At 39.4% G+C, this 19,143-nt stretch overlaps 1 protein-coding gene across 2 annotated transcripts in view; it reads left to right on the forward strand.

The window, feature by feature from the left end:
- Positions 1-19,143, forward strand: part of ZHX3 (zinc fingers and homeoboxes 3) — a 115,167-nt gene that overhangs the window by 25,703 nt on the left and 70,321 nt on the right. For both annotated transcript variants that reach the window (XM_057702514.1, XM_057702515.1), the window contains exon 2: positions 17,093-17,200. The gene's annotated coding sequence lies outside the window, so the exon portion shown is untranslated. The remainder of the gene's footprint in view (positions 1-17,092; positions 17,201-19,143) is intronic.

Raw genomic sequence — 19,143 nt, forward strand, 5'->3', positions numbered from 1 at the left:
GGTTCAAATCTCAGTTCTACCACTTTGTGACCTGAGGCAGTGTATTTTACCTCCCCAATTATTTGTAACATGTTTACTTCCTTTTTAGTGGCCTGCAACAAACAATACCACAAATTGTTTAAAATAACCAAAAGTTCCCCAAATTTGTAGGCAAGGAGGAAGCAAATCATCAGGTCACTGCTTGTCTTCCCAAATTACAACTTAGGGAGCATTGTCTAAGGAGTCAGGATGGGAGGCCCTACGTGCAGAAAGTGGGAGAGGAGACCCAGGAAGGGAGATGGTAGCTAGTATTTCCTGAGTGCCTGTGTTCACTTTTCCCTGTGCTCATTTGGACTTCATAGCTGCCCTGGCGACTTTATGATCAGTGTAACATTGCCTCTGCCAGGGTAGCCAAGTGGTTAAAAGCAATAGTCTGGATTGAAATTCCTGCTTTGACACCATGTGACCTAAGGCAGGTCTCTTGACCTCTCTGTGTCTGATTCCTCATTAGTAACAGGGAGGTAATGAGCCTCTCTTTCATAGGGTGTTGGTGAGGATTAGATGAAATAAGTAAGGTGCCAAGCACAGCACCTGGTATGTAATCAGCATTCAACAAAGCAAACTGCTATTTACCCTTTACTTCTTTTTAGACTTAACAGTCTTTTTTAAAAAAATTTTTATTTATTTTTGGCTGTGTTGGGTCTTCGTTGCTGCTCATGGGCTTCCTCTAGTTGCAGTGATTGGGGACTACTCTTCATTGTGCTGAGTGGGCTTCTCATTGCAGTGGCTTCTCTTGTTGTGGAGCACCGGCTCTAGGTGTGAGGGCTTCAGAAGTTGTGGCTCGCAGGCTCTACAGCACAGGCTCAGTAGTTGTGGCACACGGGCTTAGTTGCTCCAAGGCATGTGGAATCCTCCCAGGCCAGGGATTGAACACGTGTCCCCTGCATCGGCAGGTGGATTCTTAACCACAGAAATTCCTAGACTTAACAGTCTTTTTAAAGGAAGGCTGTGGAGTTTTAGTAGCATAATAACATTCAAAATTGTGACTACAGATTGAGCAGATTTTCCAACAATCATAACAGAACTTTGTCGAACATATGAGTGCTTTCTTTTCAAACTAGTCATCTTGAAAGTCTTTTACTTATTCCAATGTTGCCTTTGCCTCAAAACATGCTTGTACTTCTTATTACTAATTTTTAGTCTATAGGTGTCTTTTTGCTAGACTTACACCTAGGATAAAGGTGAATACTTGCATAATTAAATTTATTTATTCAACAAATTTTTTTGACCACCTACTATTTGTCACCTACTGCTAGACACTAGGATAATAGCAGTGACAAGTAAGATGGGATCATTTCCCTATGGCATTTGTAATCTAGGGGGCAAAAATCTTTCACCACCTTGGATTGTGTAAAAAAATGTGACAGCACTAAATGGCATTGTTAAAACCGCTGAAAGGAAAAATGCAGATTTTGGAATATTTTGTAGATATATCCAATACTTTTATTGGTATAAGATCACATCCATGATATGTTACCCAAAGAAAGATAGATGCCTTCTTTATGAGTAAAATGATATGTACTGAGGGAGACACTGATCTGTGTCCATGCAATGGATGTAACCAGCACTTTAAATTCAAATTTGGAATAAAACAAGGGGCTCCTTTATATCTTTTCTGTTTGACTGTGACTTGGAGTCACTCATTCATGAACTTGAAATCAGAAGCACAGTTAGATTAAACAAAACAATTGAAACTAAGTTATCATTCACCAGTAGCCTGGTGATGATTGAAAATAATTCTTGGTTATGCACTCAAGAGTATTTGTCAAGTTTCGGGTCTGGATTGGAGCAGAGAGTCCCAGGCACTTGTCCCCTCAGTGGTTGCCTCTTGGCCCCACCACTGCCCTGTGTCGTGGGACAGGGAGACTGGAGACCCAGCTGAGAACTTAGAAGGGTAGAGGGAAAAGATATTTTTTCTCCCCTACACTTTCTGATGACCATGAAAGGGTGGCTGGGACACCCCACTTGCTCTGGAAGCTGCAGATGGGATCTTGCAAAAACTGATAAAAGTCATTAAAGAATTCTTATTTCATTAAATAAGAATTCTTACTAAAGTCAGCTCTCCCACATCTCTGTAGTGCTCGGTCAATCAGGTTTTACTCCTGATTCTTCTCTGAAAGTGTTTACAGTCAATTACAAGCGAGCGTGCTTCATGATGCCGTCGCTTGAGTAACCTTGAGAACAGGCCAGCGGACTGCAGGTGCCCCTTATTAAATGCATGGTTACTCCCATCATACAGAGACCTAGCCAGTGGGCGTTTACTCCTACCTATACCGCCACCTCCTGAAATGAGACGCAACTGTTTGAATGGACTGACTGATTTCCAGGACTGAGGTTGATTTAGGTTAATGGAGAAGAAGTGTAATTCCTAAAGAATGGTATCTGAGTTTGTGAAGAACCTGCCAAGGTTGTTGTGGTGACACATGTGACTGATGGGTCTGTTGGATTTAGATACCTGCAGTGTTTTCAACATATGTTTAGCATTAAAATTGTTCCTGGGTCCTTTGCCAAAAAAGAAAAAACAAAGGTATTTGTTAAGGTTCCATTGGTTAGCATGTCTAAAAAGTATGTTGATTTCTTAAAACTTTCCAAATATTTCTGTTCAGTTTTTAACATCTTAATGTTAAATAATTGCAAATAAATACATAAATAACATATATAAATAAACAATTATAGAGTCCTGAAATTCAAAGGAGCTTTAAAGATAATTTAGGATAGTCACCCTTACAGTGCAAACATGCCTTCAGCCAGTGCCCAGCACCTCTGGGGATGGAGAATGTTTAACTATAGACCAGGGGTCATGGGCATATAATAGAAAGGTGGGAATTTGTCTTCATAAGACAGGAGTGGTAGTTACCTATGGGAAGCTTTTGGGCTCTATCTGTAAGTACATTTTTTTCCCCAAGTATCATTCTGGCCAGCTAAGATTTGTCTTACACAGTTCAGTTTCTTCCTGTGGACCTCCAGTTTGTAGCCCTTCCAGTAAACGCTGGCGTTGGCTAGAGAAACATCTTTTTAATTTTCCAAATTTGTAATTACCATTATAGCATATGGTTTTAACCATGTTTCGATTAGCTAATATTTATTGTGTCTATTGTGTACTAGTCACTTTTCTAGGCAAAAGATGTGATAGCACTGAGCAAAAAACAACTACCAGAATGGAGAGTTCATGAATCAGTGGCTCTAAAGTTGCAGTCGAACATGAAATAAAGGAAATGGATTAGGTTTGAGGGAGTTAATGATTCTGACTTGGGACATGTTGAGCATGGGAGGCAGTGGGCCATCCGAGGGCAGATATCTGGTGGGCAGCTGGCTCTGTAGTTGAGGGATAGCTGGCTTTAGGGATTGTTGGCATGGAAGGTGGAGTTTGAAGCAATCGAAGCAGAGAAGGTCAACAGGGGAAAGTGGTCTGAGAGAAGAGAGTCTAGGATGGCATAATGCTTGGTGCCTTGTAAGTACCAAGTAAATGTTTATGAATTCACTTATTTGATCTGCAGCTCTGTTCCTTTTGAAGTAACTGTGTAGTAAGCATTCTTTACTTGGTAATTATAACAGTATGAAGCAAGTACAATTTTCTTGTTATTTTGGGGAAACTCTCTTCTGTGACAAAGGTTTGAGAAATGGAGGTTTTCGTGTAATAACCTTTTTCTTTTTTTCCTTTTTTTTTTTTTTTTAGATTTGTATAAGTAACTCACAAACTTGTAACAGCCAAAAAACATACAAGTATAGAGAATAAAGTTTGGCCCTTTTCCCTCTCTTCTCACCTTTTTCCCACCTAAGACTTTTCAGTGACTTTCCATGTACTGTGCCTAAGAGAAGCTGTGTTCTGAACAACACCTAGGTTGGAGATTGGAGAATGTGATTCCTTATGTGTGTCTTCGACTCACAGTGACCATAGATAAGCTATATTAATGTTCATTCACTACCTCCCCAGGAGATGTACTTGCCTTAGCCCTTAGTGATGGGCGACCTTGCCTTTATGGGAAGTCATTCAACTGCATAGTTAGTAGATAGTTGGAGCTCCTTATTATGGACTTCTGGAAGCTCTGTTATAGCTAGATAGATGCAGGTTAGGGGAAAAATCTCATTTCCAGGGTACAGGAAATCATTGGTGTGTGAACACGTGCACACACACACGTGCACACACAGATGTACCCAGATGGGATACCTAAAGAGTTGTGAAGTATCTTTGGTAATTCACTGAGTTGTGAATGTTATTACTTGTACCAGTCTCTAGCTGATGAAAATAATCATCTTTAGGGACCATTAGTGAGAAGTAGTCATGAGACACTGTACATTTTATTAGGTCCCTATTTGCCCAGTTGTACTGCATGTAATGGACCTAGGTTTCTAGAGTTGATGTTTGGCTGTCATTTGGAGGTGACCTCATTAGAGGCACCTAAATGTGTTTAAAGGACCTCTGCAGCATTGCCTCCATAGTATTAAATATGCATAAAAATAGGTGTTTGAGGAAGACTGTTATATGGTAGGGAGGATGAGAAGAGAAGTTATGTGCCTGCCCTCAGTTATTTGCAGTATTATCATAGGATTTAAATTTAAATGAATAATTAGTCCAGAGCAAAAGCATCGAAAGGGTATTTAGTGTTTCGTTGACGACTTGCTGATCTCTGATCTCCCTCATCTTGGTATAATAGTACCTTCGTGGACTCTGTTGGTAAAGTCAGAAACCTGGGAGTCATTCTTAACAGCTCTGTCCCCCATGCCCACTCCACCAAAAGGCCTGCGGATCCCACCTCCACCGCCCAGAGAGCCCACCTCCACTGCCAGCGCCCTACCGTAGGCCACTGTTTTCACTGTCTGGGACTTCTGCAGTAGCCTTTTGTCTTCCCTTTCAGCTCCTCTCTTGCCTCTCTCCCAGGCATTTTATGCTTCAGCCAGAGTGATCTTTTTGGAAACATAAATCGAGTGTGGATTTACTCCCCTGCTTAAAACTCTGAAATGGCTTCCAGTTGCAGTTAGGACAAAATATTTAAATCCCCAGCTTGGCCTGCAAGGCTCTTTGTGACATGGCCTTGGACTCACTAACGTTATCTTGAGCCCTCTCACTCCACGTAGCATCATCCACCCAGTTCTGGAGCCGGGCCATCCTTTTATTTGAACCCAACCTTCTCTGTAGGCATCAAAATTGAATAGCACTTATATTTCCTCCACAAATAAGAAAAGACTTCAACCTACTTTTTTCCTAATCCTTTGGTTCCCAGATGTTTTTTTCAAAGTTTCTAATTAATTTTCTATATTATGCCAGTGCTCTTTCAAGAATTCTTATTAGCACTTCACATTATATTTGAGCAATAATTGTTGAGATTTAACTGGAAGTTTTACTTCTTTCTTTGATCAGCATTGCTTCTTATATCTCAGTTTGACTCAGTTAAATTTTTTTCTTATAAATTTATTTATTTACTTATTTATTTATCAGCTGCGTTGGGTCTTTGTTGCTGCACACAGGCTTTCTAGTTGCAGGGAGCGGGGACTACTCTTCATTGTGGTGTGCGAGCTCCTCATTGTGGTGGTTTCTCTTGTTGGGGAGCACGGGCTCCAGGGCTTCAGTAGTTGCAGGGCATGGGCTCAATAGTTGTGGCTCATGGGCTTTAGAGCACAGGCTCAGTAGTTGTGGTGCACGGGCTTAGTTGCTCTGAGTCATGTGGTATCTTCCTGGGGCAGGGATCGAACCCGTGTCCCCTGCATTGGCAGGCAGATGCTTAACCACTGTGCCACCTAGGAAGTCCCTGACTCAGTTTAAGTTAAATTTTGCTAAGGTACAACTTTAAGTCTCTTCTGCTTCTTTCCCCTCCAAAATGCATGCATGGGTGGTGAACTTCATGGAGCTCTTGCATACCCCCAGATATCTTCATTTTGCCTTCATACTTAAATGATGATTTTAGGGGGATCTAGGATTCTAAGTTTAAAATGACTTTTTCCTTCAACTCTTTGTAGAAGTTGTTTCATTTGTGTTTCAGCCTCTGGTGGTATGGATGAGAAGCCTGGTGCAGGTCCACTTTTCCATTCGTTGGGGTTGGCACCCCTGCCATCCTTCCCCACCTTAGATTGCCAGGGTCTCTTTATTTTTGCAGTTTAAAAATTTCACCAAGTTGTATTGAGATGTTTCTTTTTTCAATGTTGTTATAAACCATTGACCCTTTCAACCTAGCACTCAGGTCCCTCTCCAACTCAGAGAAATTAGCTCCTGTTCTTTCTTTGATATTTTTTCCCCCTCCATTGTCTCCCTTTTAAAAAACTACATGTATACCATATATAGATTGGATCATCTAGATTTATCCTCCCCCCCTCCCATATTTCGTATCCCTTGGTTTGGGAGAATTTATCAATTCAACCTTCCAGATCATTCCTGTCATCTTTGATCACACTCCTTTTGCTATACAGGGATTTGCTGTTGAGGGATTTAAAAAATAATTTTGTTTGTGTTAGTTTTGGTTCTTTATTCTCCACTAGTAACTTTTAGCATTGCTTTCCCCCACTGTAGTATCTTTATAGATATTTGGAATGGTATCTTCCTAGATCTTTCAGAGAATACTAAAATTATTTTGTTTCCTTTGTTAACCTTGTTTCTTCTGGGTTTGGTTCCTTTATTCAATTTGATGCCCCCATTCAATCTATTGTTTTTCTTAGTGTTTTATTCTTAGTTGGTTTTCTGTTCACATTTCTAAATAAGGATCTAGGTTAAATATTTTCAGTCCTACGGTACGTTGAATTATATGGGGAGAATTTAAATACAAATGCCTAGCTCCTCAGTCCCTCTATAAATGCTAATTTAATTGGATTAAGGTGGGGCCGAGGCAGTTATTTTCATTTTTTTGACATATAATTGACAATATAACGTTATGTTTCAGGGGTTTCACATGTGTGGTATAATGATTTGATATGTGTATGCATTGTGGAATGATCACCACAATAAGTCTAGTTAATATTCATCATCAAACATAGTTACGGAAGTTGTTTTTTTTCTTGTGATTTGGACTTTTAAGATCTACTTTCTTAGCGGATTTCAAATGTGCAGTTATTAACAGCAGCCGCCATGCTGTACATATCTATTTTATAAGTAAATAGGTACACCCGTGATTTCTTTATTTCGTGTCTGGAAATCTGTACCTTTTGATCCCCTTCACCAGTTTCACCAACGCCCCCTACCCTCTTGCCTCTGGCAACCACCAGTCTGTCCTCTGTATCTGTGAGCTTGATGTTTTTGCTGTTGTTGTTTTTGTTTTAGATTCTACATATAAGTGAGATCATACAGTATTTGTCTTTTTTTGATTTACTTCACTTAGCATAATGCCTTTAAGGTCCATACATATTGTCACAAATGACAATATTTCATTCTTTTTTTATATTCTAATATATAAATATACCACATTTTCTTTATCCACTCATCCATCAACGGACACTTAGGTGGTTTCCTAAGTGTCCTATATGTGGGGGTGCATATATCTTTTCTAGTTACCTTTTCATTTTCTTTGGGTAAGTACCCAGAGGTGGAATTGCTGGATCATATGGTAGTTCTGTTTTAAGTTTTCTGAGGAACCTGTGTACTATTTTCCATAGTGGATGCACCAGTTTATACTCCACCAACAGTGTACAAGTTTTCCTTTTCTCCACTCTCACCAAAACTTGTCATTTCTTGTCTTTTTGATAATAGACATTCTGACAGGTGTGCCATGATATCTCATTGTGATTTTGATTTACATTTCCCTGAGAATTCTTCTTTCAGGAGAAGATTCAGAGTACAGGAGCCCTGGTCCTGCTAAGTGGCCAGGATATCCCTACAGAGCTCTGGGTGGGTGTGTGCCTTGTCATTTGTGGTGCTATTTCTTCATCCTCTAGTCCTGGCCCTTATGTGAGTGGTCCCCTACTGCTGATCCCCACTTTATAGAGAGCTGCTTTCACAGCTTAGCCCTTCTGAGAACATTGGAGGATGTAGCTGTTTCTTAGACCTTTAATTATTCTCTTGACCATCCCTGGCTCTCTTCAACTTCCACATCCAGCTTCTTCTATCTCTGAATTTAGGTTTGTTTTCCACCAAGCTTCTCTTGGGCACACACATTTTAAAAACTTTCTTCTTTTGCTTGGTTCATGTTGGAGGTTCCTCTACATGGTTAGCACTGCCATCATTCAGTTCTGATGGCATCCTCCCCCCCCCCGAATTCCTTGCTCTTCTCCTGATGACATCTTTACTGTTTATCCTGTGCTGCTGTGGACTTATTCTTACTTATATTTTTATGATATATATCCTTACTGTTTTAATAAAAAATAAGTCTCTTATATTTGGCATTTTAAAGGAAGGGAGAAGTACTTCTAATACTCTACTATTTGTCATGAACCGGCAGTCCCCACTTTTTTTTGGTTACCTCTGAAAAGTGTCAGATATCCAAGGAATTTAGCAGACTTGTCATGGAAGAGGAACTATAGGCAGTTTAACCAAGTGAAAAATGACTTCATTCCATTAGTGAAGACTGCAATTAAAGTTGTAAGACCCCATTTGCACATATCAAATTAGCAGAGTGTGTTTTTTGGGGGGTATGGTGGGAGGTACGGTAGGGAGTAATGAGGAAGGGGGAGTGTGTGTATGTGAGGGACAGAGAAAGAATTTAATGCCAGCAAGGGTGTCAAAGTATAGATATTCTTATACACTGCTTGTGGAACACAACTTGATATAACTCTCAGTGCACTTTGGCCATATGGACCTTTTAAAAAGTTCATACTCTTTGACCCAGGGATTGAAATACTGGCAGTCTATCCCAAGGAAATAATTATAGGTTAAGACAATAATTTATGTACAGAGATGTTTATCTCCACATTATAAAGTAAAAAAAAAAAAAAGCAAAACGTACACATTCAGGTACCTGACACTGAGCAATTGTTAAATTTTGGTACGTCTATGCAGCTAACAAAATTCTACAAACAAAATGAAGCTAACAAAAATAAATGTTTAGAAAGACTTTAATGACATAGGGAAAATGCTTATGTAGTTTTTAATGATGCTAAGTGAAAAAAGATACACTCTAAAACGAACTTACCCAGAATATCAATTCTATAAGAAAAACATATTTGTAAAGAAAAGTAAAAATTAACAGTAGTGATTTTTTTTTTGATTTGGATTATGTGAGTTTTCCCCCTCTATAGTTTTATACTCTTCTTATGTATTTTCCACATTTCAGAGTAACTATATTATAATCAGGAAAAAGAATCAATATTGTTTTTTAAATTGCCAAGCTGTCTCACACAGAGAAATAAGACTGACCAACAATCACATGAAACTATTTAATTTTAGTAGTAACAAAAAAATGCAAAGAATGCTCAGTGATGTGGAAAATGTTTGTTACATAAATTTAAGTGAAAAAATAGTAACAGTGTGTACACTGTGATCCCAGTTTGGTTAAAACTGTGTGTGTCTGTGTGTGTATCGAAATGTGGACAGTACTTATCTTTGGGTGGGGAATATTTTTCAGATGACTTCTACTTTTCTTCTTTATGCTTATGATTTGGATTATGTGAGTTTTCTTCCCCTATTGTCTTCTGTATTTTCCAGTTTTCCAATACTAAATGTGTATTGCTCTTGTAATCGGGGACATTTTTTTTCACACATTAAAAAATATCAAATTAGTGTTTCTAATCCTCTGCACTATACTTTCTGCTCTGAAACATTCTTAAAATATTTAACTTGGATGTCGAGTAAGAGAAATTTGAGGAAATTCTTTACCTAATTCAGTCTTAAGAATTAAACGATTGCATGCTACTTTGAGAGATTTATCTTTGTTTTGTCTATAGGAATATATTTGAGTACTTTGAATATCTTGTCTCCTCAGAATGTCAGCCACATAGGTGCAACATGATGGAAAACTATCTTTTTGCCATTTTTAATAAAGACTTTTGAACTTTTTATTTTTAAAAATTGAAATATAGTTTACATACAGCAAAACATGCAGATTTTAACTGTATAGTTTAATACATTTTGGCAAATGTTTATACGATGTAAATACCGCCTCAACAGTCTGTAGAGCATTTTTGTCATTACAGAAAGGTTCCCTTGTGCTCCCTTTCTTGTCAGTCTTCACATCTGAACCCAAGCTCTATTATTATTTTACCACCATACACTACTCTTGTTTCTTCTAGAACTCTACGTAAACAGAGCCATGTATTATTCTCTTTTATGTCTACCTTATTTTGCTCACGATGATTTTGAGAGTCTTCCTATGGTGTATATTGGAAACTTTGTTTCTTTTTAATTGCTGAGTAGTATTCCATGGTATGACTACCACAATTTGTTTATCTTTTCTCATGTTGGCAACCTGTAGGATGTATCTGGGTTTGGCCCATTTTAAAATTAGGGATGCTGAGTTTGTATCTGTGCCCTAAACACCCCCCCCCCCACCCCCGCTTCTTTTTTCTCAACTAGCAGTACTCGCAAATCAGGGCTTGTTTCCAGGAGCTTGTAACTAAGACCACCACAAAGAGGTCAGAGAACAAAAGTCAAGTGGGTCTGCCAAGTCCAGGGCAGATGCCTCAGGAGTTCAGCTCCTGGGCACAGAATCGCAGGCCTGCAAGTTAACTGAAAGCTCCTTTCATAGGAAGAGAAAAAAAGAAAAAGCTAAGCATTAAAGAGCTCAGAGCACCCAGTTGAGGACCAAGAGAGCCATTACGGCATTTGATCCAAATCACAGCAGTTGTTTGAGGTTACTTGGGATGCTGAGTGTTAACTACACCGAGGCGGGGGTGGGGGTGGGGTGGGGGTGGTGTGTGTTTCCTCACCCCCGCTGGCCCCATAGCAGGTGTTGCCCGAGTGCCCATCTGGGCTCCCTTCTGCTGGGGTTTCTGGGGTGAGGGGTGCCAGGATGACTTGAAGCACTTGCTATGTGGCCCCTGACTGCTCTGCCAGTAGAGCTGTATAAAAACCCCACAGCCTCTTGGGGCACGTTATTTGACAGCTGGGAAAAAACTCCTCCCAGACCCAGGTGGCTATCACACATTCAGGTATTCAGCGTTATTACCCAAGAGCAGAAATTATGAGTTCTGGGTTTGAGAGGCCCAGGATGTCTCTCTGTAGGACAGAGACGGGCACAGCACTCCCTTCCCCCATTTCATTCCTTGTAGAGTTTATTTCCATCTGTTCTGCTCCCACCAAGGAGAACATGGCCTTTAGCCCACTTTCTCGGGCAGTGCTTCTTCTCCCGCCTTTCCCTTGAATCGTGACACAAGAGTCAGATGAACTGAGTGCAGATAGAGCTGAGGAAGCATGGAGGGAGAAGTACAGTTATTCAGTCAGTGTGTGGAAACTGCTCTTAGAGGGTGGGAAATGATGTGGTCCCTGAAGACACGACCCCCATTAGGCAGTGGCAGGACCAAAGGAGAGGGTGCCCTCTCCACCTGCCACGTGATAAGGGCTTTCCAGTTCTAGAAGAACTTGTGGCAAAACTCATGCCATGAGAGTATGTCTACCATGGATGTTATACTGACCAGCTTTGCTGATAACTGTCCTCCGAAAGGCTCCTCTGATGCTCAGCAGTGAACTCAGCCAGCAAGCTGTCCCCTCCGTGTGCCCCCAGGCCAGCTGTCCCCTCCCTGGACTGTTGTTTGTTACCTCACTGTGTCAGGTTCTTACCTGCTTATCTGGCCCCCATTTCTTGTGCAGGTCTGTTTTTTTCCCTTGCCGCCTCATTATTTTTTGCCCTCTTCAACTTAAACTTCCTGGTTAAAAACTAAAATAAACCGAACAAACATCAGACCTTCTAACTTTGCCTTAGCTAACATTCCCTGCCAAAGCACTGACCCTGAGCACCTGCCAGAAGATATTTTTATTACCTTTGGTTTCATTATGGATGACAAAATACATAGAATTGATTTCTTTTCCCCAGGATTTGGTTGCTAGTTGTTTATCTCAACACCAGATGGTATTTTCTGATTGAAGTTATTTATAAGCAGTTTGATTCTTAAAGTCCTTTTCGGTATTACTGGATCACCTTGGACCATGAGTCCCATGACCCACATGTTAAGAGGAGGTATAAACCGAAGCTTTGAAAAGTTGACACCAAATACAGGAACTGAAGGAATCACTGCCCCTCAGACTAATAATCTACTGGTTTCAAGATGACTTTTACTTTTGGGGAATCTATAAATTCCTTGAAATTGCTGCTCTTAGAAAAAGCCACAGTTATTTTTCCTGGGTTACTGTAATTGTCTTCAGTTCTAATTTTGACATAAGCGCAAAGAACAGATTGTGTCCAGCCCAGGTTACATTTATAACTTCAAACAATTGTTCTCTCATAGTCTTTAGCAAAAAATTTTTTAGAGAAAAGACTGTTAAAGACTTCTTCCCCTCCCTTCCAATTATAGTTGATACTTTAAGCTCTAACTAACCAAGGGTTTTTGAACACAGTCTTTGCCAAAGTAGATAATGTTTCATAATCAGTTTTTAAAATTTGAACTACATGAAAGAGAGTTCATGATACCATTTGATGAAGTCTACTAAACAACTTACTCTTTATCAGGGAATATAGAAGATTCATGTGTATGAATTCCTCTACTAGGAACTGAAGATGAAGATTAACTATAAATCAAGGAAATGAAAATCCTTGAGTTCTAACCCTTTGCATAGACAAAAGCAAAAAGCAAGACCCTGAAAAATTGACATTCCTTCTCTGGAATATGAATACTGGGCTCTCCATGGTAAATATAAACTTCATATTTGTGACTTACTCCAGGGTGTACCTAGTAGATTACATAGAGATACAGAAACTAAAGGAACTTATAGCATTACCTTATCAAGGACATTTTAAGGTAACTTAAAATTGTCATATAACAGAAAGATAGCCCATATCTATGGATTGGAAGACTTGATATATAGATGGCAGTACTACCCAAAGTGCTCTATGGATTCAGTGAAATCTCTGCCAAAATCCAGGCAGCCTTTTTTGCAGAAATGGAAAAGTTGATCCTAAAATTCATATGGAATTGCCAGGGACTCCAAATAGTCAAAACAATCTTGAAAAAGAAAGATATAGTTGAAGGACTCATGCTTCCCAGTTTTAAAAAAAGCTACAATAGGCCGCTTGCCTTCTGAGATGGCCCGCACTCTGTCTGTGGAGTATGTTTCTCCCAGGGCCATTCTCGCCTTTTGAGACGGACTGGATTCTGTCTATAGAATGTGTATCTCTCTAAATAAATCCACTTCTTACCTTTAAAAAAAAAGCTACAAGAATCAAAACAATGTGGTACTGGTGTAAGGATGGACAATATAGATCAATGGAATGGAATTGAAAATCCAGAGATAAACCCATATATCTATAGTCAATTGATTTTTAACAAGGGTACCAAGTCCATTCAATGGGGGAAAGGACAGTCTCTTCAACAAACGGTGCTGGGACAACTGGATATCCATGTGCAAAAGAATGAAGTTAGATTCCAACCTCACACCATGTACTAAAATTAACTCAAAATGAATCAAAGACTCTTAGAAGAAAATATAAGGGTAAATATTCATGACCTTGAATTTGGTAATGGATTCTTAGAAATGGCACTAATGGCATGAGTAACAAAAGAAAAAATAGATACATTGGACTTCATCAAAATTTACAACTTTTGTGCATCAAAGAACATTATTAAGAAGAAAGTGGAAAGACAGTCTACAGAATGGGAGAAAACATGCAAGCCTGAGAAGAGCCTGGTATCCATAATATTTAAAAAAAAAACTCTGAGAACTCAACAACAAAAAAGACAAACAACCCAATTAAAATGTGGGCAAAGGCTTGATTGGACATTTACCTAAAGAAGATATACAGATGGCCAACAATTATATGAAAAGGTGTTCAACATCATTGATCATTAAGGAAATGCAAATCAAAACCACAGGGAGATACTACTTCACATCCACAAGGATGGCTATGATTTAAAAGCATACCAAACAGAAAATATGAAGTGTTGGTGAGGATGTTGGACCCTTGTGCTTTGCTGGTGAGAATGTAAAATGACGTAGCCACCATGGGAAGCAGTTTGGCAGTTCCTCAAAACGTTAAATATAGACTTACTATATTTCCCAGCAGTTCTCCTTCTAGGTATATACCCCAAATGAAGACAGATATTCAAACAAGTACTTGTACACGATGTTCATAGCCGCACTATTCTCAGTAGCCAAAAGGTAGAAACAACCCAAATGTCCATCAGTGAATGAACAAAATGTGACATATCCCTACAATGGAGTATTTTTCAGCCATAAAAAGGAATCAATGCTACAATATGGAAGCACCTCAAAACATCATGCTAAATGAAAGAAGGCAGACACAAAAGGTCACATATGGTGTGATTGCATTTATGTGAAATATCCAGAATAGATAAATTCATTAAGGCAAAGAGCATATTAGTGGTTGCCAGGGACTGGAGCAGGGGGAATGGTAGTGACTGCTTAATGAGTACAAGGTTTCACTTGGGGATGACTAACGTGTTTTGGAACTAGATACAGGTGATAGTTGTACAACATTGTGAATATACTAAATGCCATTGAATTGTGCACCTTAAAATCGTTAATCTTATGTAAATTTTACCTCAAATTAAAAAAATTACATCACATAGTTTTGTGATCTCATAAATAACTGTGGCTTTGCTGTCATAGTTACCTTGTGACTGTCGGAATCCGTGTGCTTCGTAGCATTAGTACACGGGGAAAGTTCTCTCCAGCTGTGGGCAAGAAAACTTGAAGACGAATGATCCCAAGCAGGTTTATTCCTAGAATAACAATTAAGGAATATAGTTTTGCTTTTTCTTTCTTACTTGTGGAAGCTGGTAAAACTTCTACCTTGAGTGGGCCCTTGGTTGTTTAAAGTGTGATTTTGACTGATAGGAGTTGGTTTCTTCATTTAATTTGAAAAAGCAGGTTTACAATAGCTTCATAGTATTTGGAGGTGGAACAGCTTTTGGTTTTATGAAAATTAGGAGTAATTATTAAAGAATGTAAGATATACATATGGAATTGCAGTAGGATTTTTCTGGTGGTTTGCTGTGTTGCACCGCTAGAGATTTTTGTGACACTTTCGAAAGCCACCACAAGTGCTTTTTTTGGTCAGTGGAATTGGTGTCAGGAGTAAGGAATTCCTGTTTTCAGATCAAGCACATCTTGTGCAATAACTAAAAAAGCTTAGTTTCTTGTTTCAATCTTATACCTGTTTTGTTTTTTGAAGGAGGGACTTGAGGTTAGACTCCGGCAAAAGATCTGCGCTTGAGAAGAGCATCTTAATCAGAAAGGTAGAAGTGCTTTGCTGGGGATTGTGAAGCTTTTCTTTATGAATGGAGTTGACGCTTCTGCCTCAGAGTCCTGCTTCTGCCCCTGTGTTGTGTGCAGACTTGTTTCTCTAGCAGGTGTTATTTATGCTAGTTGTCTTGCACGCTTCTGCCTGGTTCCTCTTATGACCCAAAAAATGCCATCCAGGCTAAGCGTTTGCAGACATGCAGCAAACAAAGTGAAGTGGTTTGTGGTGGATTGAACCCACAGCTTTTGGCATCATTAGCGTTGGGTCCCAATCAACTGAACTAGAGCGCAAAAGAGTAAATAAATGCCTTGCTTGAGCGAGGGATTTGAAATTTTAAAGCTAGAAGCGATCTGGTAAGCATGATAAAGTATCTGGAATAAATATAATAATCTGAAGTAGGGGGTGAATGTAAGCAGCTGAAAGTCGTGATTGCTTCCGCTTTCCACAAAATTAGGAAGAGTTCCTTTTTGTGGTGTTCACTGGATAATTTTTTTAATTAAGAAAAGATCAGTTTTTTAAGTTGTGGAGAATTTAAAGTTTTTAATAAATTATTAATTAGAACAGTTTTCCAACAAGAGCTAATTTAGCCGTTGAGCTACTGCTATACCATAAGAGCAGTAGAAGAAAGTGAAATCGGTGGATGAAACTATAGCTTCCTGCAAGATCATGTGTGCCCAGGAACCCCTGCCTGTGAATGGCAGCATGTAGTGCATTTTTTTTGAACAATTTTCTTAACCTTTCTGTGTCTCTGTCTCCTCATCTGGGCAATTAGAATAATAGAATCTGCCTCATAGGGTTGTTATAAAGATTGAGTTAGTTAATGTAGTTAAAGGTCTTAGAACAGTGCCTGACACAGAGTAAAAGCTTGACACGTGTATACTAAAGACATAAGAGTGATGGTGAACGAGCACTCGGAGCTACTCTGGCGCTGGGTGCTTTTTTGAGGGCCAAACTTGTTTGCATTCGGATACTCATAGTCCCGACTCTCTCCAGTGTACCCATGCACCGTTCAAAGTTCTGAGAACCTCTGGTGTACTCACTTTAGGGCCATTTTACTGGGCATCTCAACGAAAGAGAAAGCTTCAGAAAAGAAGGAAAGGACTCAAAAGCAGTGGTTTTTCAGCTGTTTCCCAAGTAATTTTAAGATCATGTGAAGCACTTCTGGTCATTTGTTGAAAACATAGTTACTGTCTCATTCATTTGCCAAGAGTTACCATGTGTCTATCATTGGGTAGAATGGGACCACATAGGAATAAGGGTCAGAGACAAAGATGAAGGTAACATAGAACTCACAATCTAGACCATTTTTGGTACTTCTAGAATCCATGTCAGGAAAATGCCAGGGCTTTGAACGGAAGAGCATCAGAAAATAGCACATCCTTAATGGTATATACATCCTTGAAGTTGTAAGGCCATGTATCAGTTAATTTTATTATGTCTGCGAAGCCATCTCAAACTTAGCTAGGAGAGAGAGGTGGGAACTCATTAGTGGAAAGAGATTTTAATGAATCATCTTGTTCTGATCTTTTATCAGAGACAATCAAGTTTGCCTTTTTTCCATTGATATTTTTCAATTGCTACTAGCATTTTTAATCATTTTAAATTGCTAGTTTGTATTTTAATGACCTCTTTTTACTCTCTCAGTCCCCTTGGTTTTTCTGTTTGTGTGTAGTTCTGGTGAAAATGAGTTAGGAAAGGAGGTTGATGAGTTTGGATAGCTCAGCTTCCTAGAATACACTTTATCTCTTTTCTCGTAAAGTGAGGATATGCCACTTCTTTTGCAGGACTGGATTACAACTGCAGAAGCAACAACAAGTGAATATTTAAAAGATGCACATGGGGCTGCACAAAGAGAAGAGAGAAACTGGAGAAACCAAGGAAGTGAGGAAAAGGTATGTTTCCTGGGTAGTTAGTACACTTCTGAATTTTAAGTTTCTTGCCATATCAATTACCATCATGTCGTCACGCCTAAGTCTTTATGGCCGTATTTAGTCTTTGTATTGCTGTCAAACATTATTTTCTTCGTCCTTGATTTTTATTGCTGAGCTCTTTGACCAAATGATTCTTTTTTGGATTAATCTAAAAAATCTGTATTGAATATACAATTTAGGTTACTTCTTAAATCACTTGATAGGAACCTGTTATATCTTAGGTTGACCATTGGGTATTATAAAAGTAGAGTTGTGTGTTGTGTCTCCGTGATGTGAAGGTTTAGTTCAAGGTCAACTTTTAGTCTGAGTGCAAAACTTATGCTTTATTAATTGAGAAACACTGGTTTGAATACCAAATTATCCAAGCCATATTCTCAGGCTACAAGATGCATGGCACTGCCCTCTGGAATAGGAAACTTAATACTAAAGGCAAAGTAGACTGGCAAATAATTAATGTAAATAGGCATAGCCTTCCCTTGATGAAATAGGTGTGTCCTAGCAAATCTTTATACTCATATTTTATGTGTGTGTGTATATATATATATATTTGAGTTGGAAACTCAATTTATTCTGTTAATGGGCCACTCACAAGCTTAGATTTTGAGGGTTTTTATTGTTAAAGTTTTTTCAAATAAAGGAAATTTAGTACATTATTTATCATTATAAAGTTAAGAACCTGTCTTCAGTATGCTGAGTAGAACTTTTTGGAAAGAAAGGGGAGGAAATGGAGTCACAGCCATCGCTGGTATATAATGGAAGTTCTGTGCACAGCAGCCTGACTTGGACAACTCCATGGCAACACCACTCCCTCCCCACAAGCCTGGGCCACCCAGCCCATGGGAATTTCCGCACAACTGTCACTTGTGGAACTTCCTGCCTCATGGTGGATTGTGGCAGGGCTACTGTTAGATACAAGATATATTCCAGTTCTCTCATTTTTTAACTTTGAGTTGGAAGGTGGAGTAAAAACTATTTAATGGCCTTGCATCAATCCTCTAAACTAAAAATGGCATAGGGGAAGTTTGTTACAAGTGAGGGGAAGTTTATTACGAGTGAACTTGCGCACACATTTTCTAGTGCTCACCTTCACACCGCCTTTGCTTCAGTCACACCAATCTCCTTACTGCTCTTCAGTCAGTGCTGGAATCTTCTCCTCCCAGGTAGCCACGTGGTTTCTGCCCACCTTGTCCTTCAGGTTTCTGCTGTGGGGGCAAAGTGAATGTGATGGGCAAAGCCAAATTAGAATCACCAGTCATTTTCTGTGATGTCGGTCTCTGTACCTACTCCCTGGCAGCACTGAACCACCTTGCCTAGCTTCAGCTTACTTCCTTTCTCCCACTCCACTCCTCCTACCTATTAAATGTGGTATTTTATTTATCCTACACATCATGCTTTTTCTATTTCACCTTTAAGATCTTTTAAAATTAATCTTTCACTTTGACAGGCACATGCCATTTGACTCAGCAATTGCATTTCTAGGAATTTATCTCACATATAACCTCACACAGATGTGCAAGTAATCTTGTACCCCCTCAGCCTCTGTTAAATCTTCCTGCATGCTTCTGATTTCAGTAGCGCTTGCACTGAGACCAATTATCTCTTGCTGCCACCATTCTGTTGTTGCCATGGGTCACGTCCCCCTCCGATGCCTTGGGTGGCTGCCTGCCTCTTTGCCTAAACCGCAGTGGACTGGAGACTCTGGCACAGGAGCTAAATATTTATGTCCCCTTTTGGGCTTCTACTTCTGCACTTCTTTTGCCTTACAGCGAATATCACAAATGGTTTTGCATTACATTTTTTAGATATTTAGATAATTACATATATAGTAGTGGCATCTCGACTTAGCTGCACATTAGAATCAACTTAGAAGCATTATAAAATTACTCATGTCTGGTCCCACCCCC

The sequence above is a fragment of the Hippopotamus amphibius genome, chromosome 12, assembly GCF_030028045.1.
Source record: "Hippopotamus amphibius kiboko isolate mHipAmp2 chromosome 12, mHipAmp2.hap2, whole genome shotgun sequence".
NCBI lineage: Eukaryota > Metazoa > Chordata > Mammalia > Artiodactyla > Hippopotamidae > Hippopotamus > Hippopotamus amphibius.